General features: G+C 34.7%; 2 protein-coding genes and 1 long non-coding RNA gene across 6 annotated transcripts in view; 2 read left to right on the top strand and 1 right to left on the bottom strand.

Annotated features, from left to right (window-relative positions):
• The window catches only part of LOC136269778 (uncharacterized), a 238,535-nt gene that overhangs the window by 91,512 nt on the left and 132,229 nt on the right, over positions 1-14,794 (top strand). The gene's annotated exons all lie outside the window — the stretch shown is intronic.
• The window catches only part of LOC105327476 (uncharacterized), a 265,527-nt gene that overhangs the window by 154,202 nt on the left and 96,531 nt on the right, over positions 1-14,794 (top strand). The gene's annotated exons all lie outside the window — the stretch shown is intronic.
• LOC136274417 (uncharacterized) lies at positions 2,989-3,868 on the bottom strand. The gene is made up of 2 exons (XR_010712737.1): positions 3,370-3,868; positions 2,989-3,040 (listed from the first exon to the last, which is right to left on the bottom strand). It is a non-coding gene; the product is annotated as an uncharacterized lncRNA (long non-coding RNA).

Here is a 14,794-nt window from a genome sequence, read left to right as displayed (position 1 = left end):
TGTATCTCAAAAATGATAAACAATTTTTAATAGATGTAAGAACAAAAAATGTTAGAATTTGTAAGACCTTTCGATTGAATTCAAGAAAAAGGGGCTGGCCCCTTAAATTAGGGGCCAAGACACTCGTTAACTCTATTACAGATAACTTAAAAATGATAAAGATTTCGTAATGCATTATAGAAGCAAAGTTGTTGATCGTAACAATATCTATCAGGAAAAATCATTGCCACGCCCATTCATTACGTAATTAGGGATTTTTAGGGGCCAAAGTACTTAAACTTTGAGACAATATATCTAGAGAAGGAGACATATTTTGTTAAGCTTTGTAAAAGAGAAAATGCTTGCGTTGATAATTCTAATCGATTCCATCAATAAAAACACCAATATCTGTCCCCATTAAGGATCTAGAGGGCTGGCCCCTTAAATATTCAAACATTTGTATCTCAAATATGATCAACAATTTTAGATACGTGTAATAACAAAAAATGTTAGAATTTGTGAGACCTTTCGACCGAATTCAAGAAAAAGGGGCTGGACCCTTAAATTAGGGGCCAAGCCACTCGTAAAGTCTTTTTCATATACCTTAAAAACCATAAAGATTTTATTATGCATTACAGAAACAAAGTTGTTGATCATAACTATATCAGTTTGTAAAACGCATTGCCACACCCATTGATGACGTAATTATTGATTTTAGGGGACTAAACTCTTAAATCTTTAATATGCAAAATGTGAAAAAGCAAAACACTTTGTTATGCATTTTAAAGGATATTGACAATCGTATACATTATCTGAAAGGGAGTGTTTGAGGTGGAATTCAGAAATTTTATTGATATTTTAATCGTATCGTTTAAAAATTGAACGGAAGACCTACTCGTTACTCGTAACGAGATCGTATCTAGTTATTATTTTTTTTTTTTTTCCAAATTTTGTGCACGCGATTTCTCGAAAACTATTCGACCGATTTTCAACATTTTTTCACAGATGATGAGTCATCATCTGAATTTTATATGTTTTTGAAATTTTTGTTGTCGTCACTTCCGGTACCGATTTATCGACCATTTTGTAGTTTTTTACGACCTATTTTGTGCAGAGCTGATCTCAGAAACTATCAGAGATATGACTATGACATTTTCAGGATAGGTAGTCTATAGTCTGAAGTTGTGCACTATTATTTTGTTTTACGCCAGTGGCGCCATTTCTTGGAGCTCGCCTGGGCACGAAAATTGAGTACGAATTTTCATTCAAAAATTTCAAACGTTTTGATCTGTATCTTTTTATCAGTTGATATTTTGTTAAGATATATATAACAAAAGTGGTAGATAATCATAAGTTCTTTCCAACGAAATCAAGAAAAAGGGGCTGACCCCTTTTTTTAGGGGCCAAGGCACTCGTAAACTCTATTACATATAGCTTAAAAACGATAAAGATTTTGTAATGCATTATAGAAGCAAAGTTGTTGATCAAAACCAGATGACAAGAATGTAATTCAAATATGCATGATAACAGAAACAAATTAAAACTATCCACACCACATCTCTTTACTCAGAACTCTAAAGTTGATGCATATAACAATCATTTAATTGAAACACTTGAAGGAGAAAAGGTCACAGTAAAATCAGTAGATACTGTTATCAAAGATTACTCAAAGGAAGTAAAACAAAAGCTTCAAATGTCTTTTGTAGATGAAAATGATGTTAGCAAAACTGCCAATTTAATTCAAATGTTGATTCTTGCTGTTGAGATAATATATGATATCTCTGTAAATGTTGATGTCTCTGATGGCCTACTAATGTGTCATCATGTAAAGTTAAACTGATTGAAAGCAAAATGGAACGCATATCAAGACCAAGCAAAGTTTGGGTCAATTTTAGCTCACCGGAGCTGAAAGCTCAAGTGAGCTATTCTAATCGCATTTTGTCAGTCGTCCGTCTGTCCGTCCGTCTGTCTGTCCGTCTGTAAACTTTTCACATTTTGAACTCTTCTCTAAAACCATTTGGCCAATTTCAACCAAATTTGGCACAAAGCATCCCTATAGAGAGGTTATTAAAGACCCTGAAACGTGCTGCTACACCTCTAAAACGAACCGTACCGTTCCGTGCAAGAAACGAACCGTACCGTTCACAAAACGAAACGTACCGTTCACAAAGCATACCGTACCATTCACAAAACGAACCGTACCGTTCACAAAGCGAACCGTACCGTTCACAAAGCGAACCATACCGTGCAAAAAGCGTGCAAGATAATTTATGCAAGACCCGCCCCCAGACGGACAAAAAAGCGTACCGTACCGTGCAATAAGCGTGCAACTTCCATATACGGTTTATTGACCTCATGTCTTTCGATGAATACGGACCGAGATTATCGCTGACCAGATAATTTCAATATTTTTCTAGATTTTTTTACGGGATAAGATAACACATACTAAGATTTAAAACTGTTATTCTTATTAAACAGTCACAAAAATATTTCCTCTCTTAGACCGTAATCATTTTGTTTTTCGACAAAACTTGAATCGACGATTTCTTAAACATTGTAAACTATTACGTTCACACACTTCGTGGTTATACTATTTTGATTATTTTTTATGAAATGTTTGAAACATTGGGTACATACTGGACTTTACATAGCTTTAAGTGATTCGAGAGAGAGAGAGAGAGAGAGAGAGAGAGAGAGAGAGAGAGAGAGAGAGAGAGAGAGAGAGAGAGAGAGAGCTCGTTAATCGAAACGTTAAAAAAGTAGTGTATGTTTAGAAATATATATACAATATGGCTAAACAAGGGTTGAAATATATATATAATTTTATATCCTTTTTAAATTAAAAAAAAAATGTCGACTTAAATTACGCAGACCCAGAAAATGTAAATGACAACTGCATATTACCGGTGACTCGAGTGATTTGTTCTTGAGCTATTTATGTACCAATTGTAACCCGGGGTATTTGGGTCGGTCTTAAGTCCGTTGTGGATATAAAGCTGAGATGAATTCAGTTTACTTCTTTATTTGATGTAATCAATTACAAAATAGGTATAAATAAACCCTGCAATAAAATAAATGCGAGTTAGGAAAGATAACTCTTACAAGCATGTAGTTTTGACACAATATGAAAATATTCCTCTTTACAAACTAGACTCAAAAATATTTGTGTCTATATTTAAATTATCTGCTTATTAAATAAATAAACAATAATGATCGCATCTGTATAAATAGAACTATACGTTATCATGTCAAACTTATTTCACATGAGTTTATAATTAAATTGTAGAAATATTAATCAGTTTCATAATACTACTAATACTATGATAATAATATATATTTATACATAACTATACATGAACTAAGCTCAAACCATGTTTAAACAATGCTTACCTCACATGAGGTGTAAAGGTTGATTAGGAACAATATTCAGGATGTACAAATAACACTGTAGTTGATAATCTGAATTTAAGAAAAGAAAATACACTTACAATACTTTGTACTCACTGATCAGACTGAATTTTACTATTTAACAAACTTTCTGATATTTAGTCATTTCATTTCTAAGCCAATTATATAATATCTTAGATATCTTTATAAATAATCTCACAATAAAACTGTATTTAAATATAAGGTAGTATAAAAAAATTGTAAATTAACTGACCTGATAAAGAATGTAAATTTCAAGTATACACAAATAGACTTCCAAATAGGAACTGGTTTAACAAAGAAATTTCCCACTAAAATTGTCACATGACCAATAAAGTAACAGCTGACCACTTTTATCCAATAGAAATACAGGAATACAGGAAAAAGGGTATTCCTTCTAAATATAGATTTTGCATTGCCAGAGTTAAAAATAACAAATGATAGGACTCTTACATTAAGGTTAGATAACAGTATTAAATATTTTTGTTAAATATTGCATTGACTAAATAATAATAATATAATATAATACACTGCACCAATATTCAAATATTTTCATGTTAGAAAAAGATTTGAACATAATCACCAAAATTATGCAATAATACATATAATATAAAAAACATATTTAATTCATGAAATTTCGCTCTACCACACCAATAAATAAACAAAAACTCACTCATACATGTATGATAAATTGAAAAAAAAAACTTGTGTGTTGATTATAATACTTAAATTAAAGTTTCATCACTGAACTTTATTATTTCGCTTTAGGTTTCTATAGTTGGATTTTATCTCAGGACTCCATGTGCTTCGCCTGTCAATCAGTTTAAGTATAACAGTACAGATCACGCCATGCGCCGCGTGCTATTTGGCTCCTCCTATATGGCTAAAAGAAAATTATCGAATGAAACGTTTTTGTTTTATGTTTTCTAAAATCCCTATTGAAAAGAGTGTTCCTACTTTAAATTATTCAACAATAATTTCTCTCAGATTTCATGATTATAATTCAGGTACTGGCTATCAGAGTCGTTTTCCCTCGCTGTCGTATTATTTTTGTTACTAGATAAATTCTTACATATTTATCACTTTTAACATTCATTTGTTGATTACCGGGTATTTTTTCGTGTCCTGTTAACAACAAGTATGTGTGTAAAAAGGTAAATTATATATAAACAGGTTAGTCAGCATTTGTAAAACGTCAGCTAAATCGCATGCATACAGTTGTTCAACAGAATGATAAATATCGCCATTATATAAATAAAAGTTATTGACTTGTTGTGTATATCCAGTTGTGTACATATCGTATAAAATATGTTACATGAACATATATAGTTTAACGGAAAACAACAACTAATAGTCATATTTTGACTATACACGCGATCTTAGTTCAGATAAAAGAGGCGATGACGGGTTAGATGTAGGCATGATCTATGTATACAAACAAGTGCAGAAAATCATTGAGTCAATATTTAAATGAATAAAAATTCGTGTCAAAAAAGTATATAACAGTTGATTTCAAGATTTCTTATCTGAAATTCATTGTTTATCCTATCATTAATTTTACATCGTCTATTCACTAGGGCAATCGGCGATTGGCAATAGTACTACAGTAGTACGCAATGAAGAATGATCATACGAATTATGAATAATAACAACTAGCCGAGAATCAAGACAACGATAAAGGAAACTAAAAAAAATATCGGAAATAAAGTCGGGGCAATTTATCATAGCAATTTTAAATGGATTAGAAGTATTTAATGACTTCAACTCAAGTACTTGTTTAGAAATAAAAACTTAAGATGCTTTGTAAAATTATCGACAGCTCGCTGAATTAACAAAATTATATCGGATTAAAGTCAAACAGTTCTTTAAATTTATCTTAATGATTACAATAATCTAAATTAAATACATGTACTTATAATAACAGACTGATCAAAATTAAAATTACCCCCGCTTCCCGGTTGTCACTGAGTACTCGGTTCACGCAACGTATCAAAAACGGGGGAACGGATGGTCGTTATGATTTTAAATAGATCGATTGAAATACTTTTGTAATATATCATATAAAAAAAAAGAAAAATTCTTGTCAGAATTACCACCTTGCTGAAGTAGATCGGGCAAAAACTAAACAAAATTATATCGAGAAAAATCAAAGCGTTCAGGCCATGCCTACCTCATTAATAAAGCGCGCAAACCGTTCACAAAGCGTGCAACTATTTTTAGGAAAGCGTACCGTGCAAGAAGCAAACCGTTCCGTTCACAAAGCGTACCGTACCGTTCACAAAGCGAACCGTACCGTTCACAAAACGAACCGTACCGTTCACAAAACGAACCGTACCGTTCAAAAAAGCGTAACGAACCGAACCGTGCAACTGGTGTAGTAGCACGTTTCAGGGTCTGTATAAATTGCAGAAATGGAAAACCGATTGAGAGGGAGGAAGGGGGGCTGGACCTAATCAGAAATCTTGACAAGTAAAAAAGAAAAAAGATTTTGATTACGGCTATGTCTGACTTTGCCAAAAAAAAGTGTGGGGGGGGGGTGGGTCCCCTCCACTCAGTTCCAACGCCTATGCATTGATTATACATGTAATAGCTCTTTAACATATCACATGATAACATTTTTCATTCGAGTGTATTCATCGATTAAGTGAGTAAGGTTATAAATCGTCGCACGAGTCTACGCCTGGTAAACAACAATCGTTTATAAAGCGAAAGACCAATCAAATTTTTGAATGTTCTTAATTTGAGCGCTTTCAGGTATAATTTTCTTCTTTCACATGTGTAGGATTTTTTAAATAAAATACAATAACTAGCTAGTACAATGTAGTTGAAGATGAATATGTATAATTTGATCGTTTTATAAAGTGAGGGGGCAGAACTAAAATAAAGGGAATTGGAGTTAACAGTGTACCCTTACCAAACATTTAGTTTTATATCCTGCATAGGATCTTATCTATACTACTATATTAAAATAATAGACTCGATTATTTTAGCTTTAATACCGAGAAATCGGAAGACTACTGTCTTTTGTTTTATATATTTTTAACATCATTGGTACTTGGAGATTACCAATATGTTTTTATTTTTTCTCAATCAGGCTTCGCTAATTCATAATCAAAGAGAATTCCTTTAAAAAATCCGGAAATCGTCTGAATTTTTCGGATTTTACAATTTTGCGCATGCGCATTACATTCAAGCTAAATCACGGGATGCTCTTTAGTTTATGTTTCCACAATATCACATTTGCATGAATAAACTAAAAAACGATACATGTAATACAAATGCGTGTAAATTTTCATTCAACATTTGCTATATATATTTTCTGTTCATAAAAGAAATTACGGGAGATAACTCTAACTCAGTGCGTTTAATATGAAAGATTCCAAGATTTCTGAATGTCAACATGGTGTGCAAATTTGATGTTTCTATTTCGTAAATGCCCGACTTAATATGCAATGCCAACCCGTGCACGCACGGGTCTAAGTCTAGTTTTTGGTAAAATGGTATTTCATACGGGTACAATGTCAAAGATTAAGTGTAGGAAAATAAGTGTAAAATTTCGAAACATTTTATTTTATGGTATTGTTTTTCTTTCTACTGAGGTGCCATATGGCACAATATCCTTTGTACACCTATAAAAAGCCATTGTTGCTCAGGTGAGCGATGTGGCCCCATGGGCCTCTTGTTTATTTTATTGTCACCTTAATATATTGGGACAACAATACCTCCACTCACTGGGTATCGCCCAGCATTTGATAATCCCATCGAACAATTTGCATAAGTAAAAGGTGATTTTATTGCCCCCATATTTTAGATGTTCTGCTTGAATACCGTCAATACCCGGCGCTTTTCGCAATTTAAGGGAGTTAACGGCTTGGTCTACCCCCGATTCGGAAACTTCGAGACGTTTGTCGCATTCGTTATCAGATTTAACGTCGTCATATAATTTACTTATGCTCAGGATATTTTCTTCATCATAGATACTGTTGTTTTGAGGGGTATATACATTTTCAAAGTACGTTCCAAATAAATCAGATACACTTTGAGGGGTATTTTGCAGTTATACCGCCGTACTGAATTTCCGGATACACCCCGCTTTGGCGCGTTTGTTGTTTGCTTATCATTTTCCATAACAGCCGGCTGCGTTATCTATGTCGGTATTAGTTTTCTTGATATACTGCTCCAATGCTAGTGACTGACATTTTCAGAAACGCGTTTTCACACGCTTATAGTTGAAGTACGATGTGTGATGCATCCCGCGGGGTCTCACTTCCCTAGCCCAAACGACAGTATTTGCACTTGTTGTTATATTCTTAGCGAATGCCATACAGAATTCGTTAATCTCAGGATGGGTCTCTGGTACATTATTTCCTATTATATTAACTAACTGGTGAGTGACCCCCCTTTCATAGATTTTATTGGACTCATTAGATTATTTAGCTCACTAAGACGAAGTCAGGAGGAGCTTATGCTATACCCCTGGCTTCGGCGTCCATACCTGGTTAAGGTTTTTGTTTCAGGTCCTGTTTCTAAGTCATTACTTGTCCTATCTTCACCAAACTTGCATCTAGACCTAATTATGGACTTGAAAGACCTAAATGCTGAATCTGGGCCATAGGTTTCGGATGCTGGTGGAGGTTAAGATTTTTAGAGCTGATTAAAGTTTATATAACAGGTATTTACTGGTCCTAACGTCACCAAACTTGCATGGATGATGTGTCTTAAGATACTGATGCACCAGATAGGTTTGAATGCTTAATCTGAGCCATAGGTTTCGGATGTTGGAGGAAGTTAAGTTTTTTTTGGAAGAGGTCAATGTTTTATAGTTAGATAGTACTATTTAAAACTTGCATAATTGATTAAACTATAATATAAATGAATCATAGAGGTAGCTCCAGATGCAGTGTCTGATCTCCATTATCAAGGATGCTAAAAAATGTATCTTGGTTATTACTGGTCCTAACTCCACAAAACTTGCATGGATGTTGCGTCTTCTAATACTGATGCATGTGACAGGTTTGAATGCTAAATCTGAACCATAGGTTTCAGATGGTGGATGACGTTTAGTTTTTTGGAACAGGTCACATGTTTTATAGATAATAGCTTATATATTTGATTAAACAATAATATAGTGTCACATTAAAAAAACGTTACAATAGAATCAGACAGAGGGCAACTCTTGGGTAAGCCCTGTTTTCTAAAAACAGACTTAAAACTATAAGATGATGTTAGCGAAAGGAACAAAGAAAACAAGAGTGTGTGTTTAGAATAGAAAGTTTGAGAGAGAGAGATAGAGAGAGAGAGAGAGAGAGAGAGAGAGAGAGAGAGAGAGAGAGAGAGAGAGAGAGAGAGAGCAACAGTACATATTTAAATAAGAGAGTCATAGATAGTGAGACAAAAATAGCCTGTTGCTCAGAAAAGTGAATGAAAGAGAGTGCAAGAGAGAAACAAAGAGAAAGAGTACACATTTAGAAGAGAGAGGGAGAGAGAAAACAAGAGTGCATAGTGCATAGTCTGCACGAGAGAGGGAGAGATACAAAGTAGATGAGTCCATATTTAAAAGAGGGAGAGAGAGAGAAATAGTTTTTAAACAGTAAGATAAAGAGCAAGAGTAATTGATTTTAAGCAAAGACAAAGTTAATATTTAACAGAAAAGGTTTGAAAAAAGAGAGAGAGAGTGTAAGTACATGTTGCTATTAAAGAAAAAATGAGAGAAGGAAAGAGCAAGAGTACTAATCATTACTAAGTAGACAAAGGAGAACAGCAAGTTTAGAGAGAGTACATGTTAGTAAGACAAAAAGAACATGACTTCATGCTAAGAAAAAAGAATGAGGGAGAGAAAAACAAAAGTACATGTTTAGCAAAGAGAGATAGAGATAAAAGTACGTTTAGCTGAGAGAGAGAAAGAGAGAGAAATAAATTTACATGTTTAGCAGAGAGAGAGAGAGAAAGGGGAGAGAGAAAGAGCGCAAGAGTACATGACTGAAGTTAAACAGAGAAAAAATGAATGTTTAAGAGAGAAAGATTTAGAGAGAGAGAGAGAGAGAGAGAGAGAGAGACCATGTTGCTAAAAAAATGTTTGAGAGAAAAAGAAAAAGGAAGAGTACATGTTAAATAAGAATAGAGACAGAAAGAGAAATTATGATTAATAGGGGAGAGAGAAAATAAAGAATGAGAGAGTAAAATATAAGTTAAGCAGATATAATTAGATAAAGAGAGGAAGAGAGTACATGTATAGCAGAGAAAGTGCGTGAGAGAGAGAGAGCATGAGTATCTGAGTGAGCTGTGAGGACAGACAGAGAAAGAAAGAACGTGTTTGGAAAAGAGAGAGAGAGAGAGACAAACATATGTAAGCAGAGAAGATCATAGAAAGAAAGAAAGAGTGCAAGAATATAATACATGCTTAACATAGAAAGCGAGATAGAGCGAAAGAGAGAAAAAGAGATAGAGCATTCTTAGCAGGGAATGCATGATACAGATAAAGAAAAAAGAGAGAGGGATAGAGTATTAACCAATGTTTAGCAGAGAATGTCAGAGAGAATTTTTTTTTTAAGTTTTAACAAAAAGATTATTTACTGGTCAAGTGTTTTTATTATCAGATAATAATAGACATGAATGTGGAAAATACATTATTTTAGAATAGAATCTGTTTTAAATTAAAACATTTTTACACAAAAAAATACAAGTACTTATAGGCCCCGGTAATAAGTGAAAAAATGAAGATTCAAATTAAGCAAATTTTTTCCTATTTCACCTATTGATATCTATTCCATAAGAATTAACAAGTTTTAGCGCTGAATTTATTGTATATAAAAAACACAAAGCTTTACAACAGAGTAGGGGTCAGCCGACATACGTAATTTTGTAAATCGAGAACGAGAATTAATTTCAAATCCTTTGTTTACTGTCAACCTAACAAAGTACAAACTTGTGAAAAATACAAAATACGCATTATACATTTAGAGAACTCATGTGAAAAAAAAGAAGTTTGTACTACATTAGGTTGGTCCCTAAAAAATAAAAAAAAACGTATGAAAATTTCAGGGTTTTTCCTATAGCAAGCGAAAGCTAGTATTACCTGCGTGACCCATGTTTGAACCCACGTATGGAATAAAAATTTTCAAACAATCACGTGGGTTCTATCAAGGTAGACGTTTGTCAAATGTACTCACTGTAAAACATTGACAGGTTTGACAGGTTTTAAATCGCTTTCAATCAACTTTGTATGGTCAGGAATGTTTGTTTGATCACTATGGTAGTATGCAACTTCAAAGCTTTATTCGTTTTTTTCAGATGCAAAATAATGCATAAAATATAATTAGGCAAACGCGCCAATCGATCCACCAACAGAACAATGTAGATTTAAATGTCTCCTCCCTCTGATTTCAATGGACACTATTCAAGTAGGTTGAATTCGATTTTTCCGAATTTAGATAAAAAAAAATGTGTGAAAATAAATACGGAAAAAATTCGGGCTCAGTATTCCAATAATTCAAAATGTTTATATTAAATGGCTGCTTGACATGTGGATTTTCGTTTGATTTGAGTCATATTTGTTAACATAAGGATGCAAATGTCCTCAGGCATTAACAGTTAACTTGAACTAAAATGGAATTTAAAGATTAGAAATTGGTTTGTGTACTCATAGAAGCATTAACAGTTTTGGAAAAATTGAGCAGTTGTTATTTATAGAAATGGACGGTGAAATAGATTAATCCAATATTTTCTATAAATATAGAAAAAATACATACGTTATGATTTTTTTTAACGGGGGTATCAATTGTGAGCTTGCTCACAGTACCTCTAGTTTTACATAAAAACGGCACTGAAAAAAGGGTTCATTCTTTATAGCTTAAGTGCACCTCTTCTTTGATATTATATAAATCAATAAAATCATTAAATAGTTTTGAAAGAATGTGGTTGACATAATTATAAAACACTTTATTTTTATTGAACAGGTTGTGATTTAAATGCATAGACTACCACATCATGGACACAGCAACCTCTCCATAATCAGAACCAAAATGATGGACCGTCAATTATCTAAGTAGGGAAAATATAGTATTTATTTTAAAAAACATCTGCTTTAAACTAAAATTTTTCTTATATCATTTTACATTGAAACTATAAAACAATAATAATTCTAAACTCTTTTTTTTCATTGAACAGGTTGTGACCCAGACCCCCCACATCATGGACACAGCAAGCTCAACATATGGAGTAAATCAGTGTTCAAAGTGTTCGAGGGACACAGTGTATTATTGCGTATCGTGTAAATGTGATCTGTGTCCCCAGTGTAAAGAGAACCATGTAAAAGATCTCAAAACAATAGACCATGATGTTGTGTCACACCGTGATAAAATCAACTACATCCCAACACAAGAGATCTGTTTGAGACATCCTAGCCATGCTTATAAAAAGTACTGTGAACCATGTCAAGTTCCTGCCTGTAATAATTGCCAAACACATAGACAACACACTCAGATAGATCTTAAATCAGCCTATATAACAAAGCGACAACAACACAGGAGAACCATTCACACCATCAGAAGTGAGGCTCTCTTTTACAGACCTGTTCTCCTGACAGGAATCAAAACTGATGTCAAAACCTGTCACACAGAATTCTCCCTCTATCAATCAGAGATATTAACAAAGGCCAAGACACAGAAGGATCTATTTGACAAAGTGATAAAAGATTTCATGTACAATGTGTTTTGTGACTTTAATTTCAAACATAGATGTTTGAAACAGAAGATAGAAATGAGTAGATACATTATAGGCCTACAGATATATGAATACATATATGAACAGAGGAGAGTAATCAGACCGCTACAATTCCTCTCCTCCATAAAGACAGCCCTCCGCCAGATACATCTTACACTACACACCAGCCAGTTCTCCATGACTGAGTCTCTCAACAAGGAGGATGTGATGGAGTCCCTGAGTGCAATCCAAATCACAGAGAGAGGAAACCGACGCGTAGGAAACCAGTGTCTGCTGAAACTGATGTCTGGTGCTGAGTTCCATCAATCTCTGACAGTGACAGGTGTTGATCGTTGTTATCACATTTCCTGTGTGACATCAGACCGGGTCTGTGTCAGTGATAGAAACAGTCTCATCTTTACAGACACAACAGGGGTTCCTCTACATCGTGTGGAGGATTCATGTAGTGGTTTTAGAGGATTACACACAGTGAACAGCGAGGGTGAACTGATTTATATAGATAGGAATCATAACATCAACAAACTGTCAAAGGATATGAAAACAACCACCACATTTATAGAGAGATACTCTAAATGGATACCATGGTGTGTGTACTGGTCCCCATACACTGAGGATCTACTGGTCGCGATGTATGATTATAGTACAGGCAAGGTAACCCGGTACAACCAGAGCGGACAACCGACACAAACCATACAGAACACAGAAGAGCGACTGTATAGTCAACTAGAGCGACTGTTTAATCAACCAAAGCGACTGTATAAACAACCTAATTATATAACAGAGAACACCAATGGGGACATCGTGGTGTCTGACTATGGCTATCCGTCTGGTGTTGTAGTGGTGACAGAGCGTGGAGGAAGACATCGTTTCTCCTACACAGGACATCCATCAAAATCACGACTAGAGCCACGTGAAATCTGTACTGACGCACTGTCACACATCCTGGTGTGTGATGTAAGAACCAACACAGTGCAGATGTTAAGTAAGGACGGTCAGTTCCTGTCATGTCTACTGATAAGACCATCAGGGATATTCTCACCATGGAGCTTGGGTTATGATGTCAACACTCATCGTCTCTTGGTCGGATCAGAGGCCAATAACAAGGTGGTTATCTTCAGGTATATCACCAGACAGGACGCTCTGACAGGTAAGTCTGAGTCATTATCATTGTTAATTATATAATATATAGTTACGAGTCAAACGTGTGATCTTTTGTAAGAACATATTTGTTTTTAGACAGTCAACATCATACGCTTTTAATGAGATACAAATACATTACATGTCTGACTCTGTAAATAATTGATTCATCTGATATATGTATGTATTTCATTAATAAATTTATAAACTAATCAATTAATAAGTACATGTACATATGTTTATTATTTATTGATAATGGTTCCATATTGATCTATTATTATAGAACAATGATATAACAATGCTGTAACAATCATTATACAAGATGTGATGTTTTTAATTAATCTTTTCCATCTGACTGTTTGTGTCTGATGTTTGTAGATCTGAATCCAGCCACTGCTGATGTGATGGAGTCACTGAGTGAAATTCCAACCAAAGGGACAGAAAAACCACAGCAAGTAAACCAGTGTCTGCTGGAACTGATGACTTCCCCCAAGTTACTTTACTCTCTCACAGTGACAGATGTTGATCGTTGTAATCACATTTCCTGTATGACATCAGACCGGTTCTGGGTCAGTGATTGGGACAATATCAATCTGACAGACAAAAAAGGTGTCCGTCTACATCATGTGAAGGATTCATGTAGTGGTTTATGTGGAGGATTACACACAGTGAACAGTGAGGATGAACTGATTTATATAGACAGGAATTATAACATCAACAAACTGTCAAAGGATATGAAAACAACCAACATATTTATAGAGAGAACAGACTCTACATGGGAACCACGGAGTGTGTACTGGTCCCCATCCACTGGGGATCTACTGGTCGGGATGTATAACAATGATACATACACAGGCAAGGTAACCCGGTACAACCAGAGTGGTCAACTGACACAAAACATACAGAACGACGGCAGAGGACTGGGAGTATACAGAAGACCTTACTTTATAACAGAGAACAACAATGGGGATGTCGTGGTGTCTGACTGGTATGGTGCTGTAGTGGTGACAGAGCGTGGAGGAAGACATCGTTTCTCCTACACAGGACATCCATCAGGATCATTCCTTCGGCCATGGGGAATCTGTACTGACCCGCTGTCAAACATCCTGGTGTGTGATGTTAGAACCAAAACAGTACATATGCTAAATAACGACGGTCAGTTCCTGTCACATCTACTGATAAGACCATCAGAGATATTCTCACCATGGAGCTTGAGTTATGATGTCAACACTCACCGTATCTGGGTCGGATCACTGGACAACAAGGTGTATGTATACAGGTATATCACCAGACAGGACGCTCTGACAGGTAAGTCTGAGTCATTATCATTTACATTAATTAGATATAGATAACTAAGACACACAGTCCGTGTTAATTATTAGTCAATAAGATACATGTGTAACGTGACTAGGGTTGTTTACAATTAAGTCCAACTCCACTTTTACCTCAGTTCGTCGTGTTTGCGATCTTAATAGATCAATGAAGAACAACACATCGCTTTTGTATAATAATTTGTATTGTACACCAAATA

This window comes from Magallana gigas, chromosome 1 (genome assembly GCF_963853765.1).
Source record: "Magallana gigas chromosome 1, xbMagGiga1.1, whole genome shotgun sequence".
NCBI lineage: Eukaryota > Metazoa > Mollusca > Bivalvia > Ostreida > Ostreidae > Magallana > Magallana gigas.
This window is presented reverse-complemented; position numbering and strand designations above follow the sequence as displayed.